We start from the raw sequence: 4,301 nt of genomic DNA on the forward strand, positions 1-4,301 counted from the left end.
CAAAAATCATACTTACCTTTACTTACCTTTTATTTACTTACCTTATTTCCTTATCTTAGTATTTTTTACGGCATTATTTTTCAACAGTTTTCTTAATTCTAATTTTAATATACAAAAATGTATAAAAAATATATATATATATATATATATATACTTATTCAATACATATAGAAATATAGATAAATGCTAAAATTTTTAACCAACAATTTATTAGACAATAAAGACAATAAAATTAATCAGAAATTGCTATTATTTTTTGAACGCATGAATTTATTAATCAAATATATATATAAAGAAAACAAATAATGGAATAAATGATGAAGATAAATAAAAAATTGTAGAATCATCATGTCTAATATGTTTCTGATGAAATCTAAATAAGAATAGCAAATAAAGGGAAATAGATAAAAATAAGATGAGAATTGACAGTCAGTTCCATCTCTTAAATATCAAAAATATTATAACGAAAACAAGAATAGAAAGAATTAAAGTTTAGTGCCATCTATTGAATATTTTCGTAAAGAATCTTCAATATTGACGCTAAAGTTTAATTCTTAGTAAAGATATCTTATCATGTTATCGTAATAATGTTTTTGGCACTCAAAAGATGAAACTGGTTGTCAATTCTTATTCTATCTTTGTCTTTTTCTCACTTATTTGCTATCCTTATCTATTAATTTTATCTACGACATTCTAGACATGCCATTGATTCCATATTTTTCATTTTATCTTTATTCTTTTATTATTTGCTTTTCTTTTGCATATATTTGTTCAATATATTCATAGCTTCAAGAAACTATGCCGACTTCTAATTAGTTTTATCATCTTTTTTGACTAATATATTGATTAAAAATCTTAACAGAGATTATAAGATTGAATTTTTATATTATATCATAAGTATATACCAAATATTTAAATTTTATACAAATTTTGTATATATATATTGCACCTGCAATCTAGTCTAGATAATCAAAATACTCAAAGAGAATTTTGTCTAGCCTTGACTGCAGGTACTGCGTAATTCTTTGCTTGATATCGATTTCTAAAGAATAATCTAAGGAAAATTTTCAAAGAAATTATTAAAAATTTTTCAAAGATTATTCTATCAATCAATATCAATTACCAGGTCTCACCACGAGGAGGTGATTACGCATCGAGACCCGCCTAAAATTAATATAAATTAAGAGAAAAAAAAGTGCAAGACATTAAAATTAATTAAAATTTTGAACAAATGAAAAAAATATAGAATATGGAAAATGAATTAATAACAAGAGTTGAATAAATAAAAATAAAAATTAAAAATATATTAAAAAACGTAAAAAATAATCATCATTTTATCATACTAAAATAAATATGAAATATGAAAAATTTGGATACAAATTACAGATACAATCTTTACATTGATTTTTATAAAAATCTTTTGAATTTATCTCTCGTAAGTAATCCTACATCGTGCAACAATGATGAATCTAAGCTTAATATTAAATTTTTAATTATTATTCTACTCACAATATCCATATCAAAGATATGTACATTTTATTTTAAGTGAAACAAGATAATGTTAATGATATAATCAAAAATTAGTATAAAGAAAAATTAAGTGAGAAGAAATTTAAGAAAATCAATTCGAATCACTGCCATCTTCATCAATCGACTTAAGTGCATAATGTAATTGAAGACATTCAATGTATAAGATCTCGGATCAAGTATCCAAACGATCAGAGAACGGATCCTCAATTAATCATCGAAAGTAGAGCATCAGCTCGATGAATTTTTGCATGATGATTAGTGGACAATGACTCAAATTTTATTTGGAAAACAGAATATAAAAGAAAAATAATTAATTAAAAAATTAGAAGACAAAGCAATTAAGTAGTAAAAATATGAAGAATTTTATCTTTCGCTTTAAGCTAAAGTACATATCTTTATATGGAATGTGCTTATATAGATATTCCAGTATAATTAAAACGCATGCATTTTAATCCTAATAAGAAAATTTATATCAAGGATGATCTATAATTGATGAAGCTTAATCTAATTTAACCTAGATCTTAATACTATATTACAAATTTAATAGTATAGAAGAATTTAAGAGCATCCGTATGCACCTATTTAAGCCGAATAAGAAAAATCTAAAAATTATTAAATCGATATTCTAATATTCAATTATTGCAAAAGGAAAGAACTCGAAAAAATGGAAAAGTGAAAAATAAGCAGAATGAAAAAGATAAATTTAAAAAAGAAGAAAGGATGAAGAAAGAATTCTTTATCGCTCTTATATCACAACTTATATCGATTGACTTACACGAGTCGCCGAATAGATGATATACAGTGACCAATCGAGGATTATTAGATCTAGTAGAAGAACGTTCTAACAGGAAGGAGCAAAAAAATTCCTGACCACTAGAATCGAACGACGTTCGATCACAAGAACTAACTCTGACTGAATACAAAAACCAATCGACCAGAGCGCGAATCTTCGATTGGTCACTGGAAATTATCAGGTCAACTTGATGACTTCTAATCGTTATATAATATGTGATTGACAGTGATTTAGAAAAGCGACGAAAAATCATAAAATAACTATAGGAATAAATTAAAAAAGACTTAAAAAATCGTAAAAATCATAAAAAATTTGTAATGAAATTCGAAAATCAAAATATCGAAACTGTAAATGAGACTTTTAAAATTAAAAGAATTGAAACATTATATATTTCTTAATTTAAAATTATTTAAATTAAGAAATATATCTTGGAATATATATGTAATAAAAATATTAATATTCATTTAATTAATTAATTTTACTAGTACTTGCACTTCAGTCTATTAGAAAAAATTTTAAAATACTAAAATATTAAAATTATAGAAAATCATGCGAAATTAAGACTAGAGTACAAATATGCGTAGTTCTTAGCTTGCCATTGCTTTCCGAAAATAATATTAATAAAATATGTATCTTGTATTTCTAAATTTAAAATATTTTCTATTTAATGGAAAAAATTTTTTAAAAAATGAATTCTGAAAAGCAATGGCAATTACCAGGTCTCACCAACGAGGAGGTGACTACGCATTGAGACCCACCTAAAATTAAGAAATAAAAAAAAAAAATATTAAGATTAATTAACTTAAATAAATTAATATATAAAACATGCAAACATGCAAACATGCAAAATTAAATAAATTAACACGATAAAAAATTTTCGAATACCTGTAACATAATAATTATTTAAATTAATATACACAACTAATCATATATTATAAATAATTAAAAACTGTAAGTCCCAGATTGTCAATCTATAAAAATAAAAATAATTAAACCTTAATATTAAACTAAAATACTAAAATCTATAATATCTGTATCAAAGATATCCTCATCTTATTTAAAATTAAAATAAAATGTTAAAAATTTCCTTGCAAAAGACTAACTGATTATGAAATAGTACCAAAAATGAGAATACAAAAAAATACTAAGAAATATACAAATAGAAGATCCAAAAGAAATAAACCAAAAATAATTCCAAATATTGACAATCTCAATTACGACTTATATCAATCGACTTATAAAAATCATCTAACAGGTGAGATACTGACCAGTCGTGACCAATCAAAGGTTACGACAGCGGCCTCACAGAAGAAGACAATTGACCCAGCGACACAGGAAGGAGCGAGGAACCAGTTCCCTGCCTACCTGTGCCGACTAACAAAGACAATGTGCGACCGATGCGAGGCCTAACTCTGATCGGGTACCAAAAAGTACCAATCGATCAGAGCGCGGACCCTTGACTGACCACCGGTAGTAGCCACGAGCTCGACGATTCTTGCGATTGGTGCGTAATTTGATTGGCAATAAAAAGTAAAAAATCGAAAGGAAATAATCGATTAATTCCAATGATTGCCAATCAAATAACGACTTACATCAATCGACTTATAAAAATCGCCGAACAGGTGACGTACTGACCAGTCGTGACCAGTAAAGGGTTACGACTGCGGCCTCACAGAAGAAGACAGTTGACCCAGCGACACAGGAACGAGGAACCAGTTCCCTGACTTCCGGTGTCGACTAACAAAGACAACGTACGACCAATGCAAGGCCTAATTCTGATCGAGTACCGAAAAGTACCAATCGATCAGAGCGCGGACCCTTGACTGACCACCGGTAGAAGCCACAAGCCCGACGATTCTTGCGATTGTTCCGTAATTTGATTGGCAATAAAAAGAAAAAAATCGAAAGGAAATAATCGATTAATCACAATTATTGCCAATCAAATAACGACTTACATCCATCGACTTATAAAAATCAC

Source organism: Apis dorsata, unplaced genomic scaffold, assembly GCF_000469605.1.
Source record: "Apis dorsata unplaced genomic scaffold, Apis dorsata 1.3 scaffold_53, whole genome shotgun sequence".
Lineage (NCBI taxonomy): Eukaryota > Metazoa > Arthropoda > Insecta > Hymenoptera > Apidae > Apis > Apis dorsata.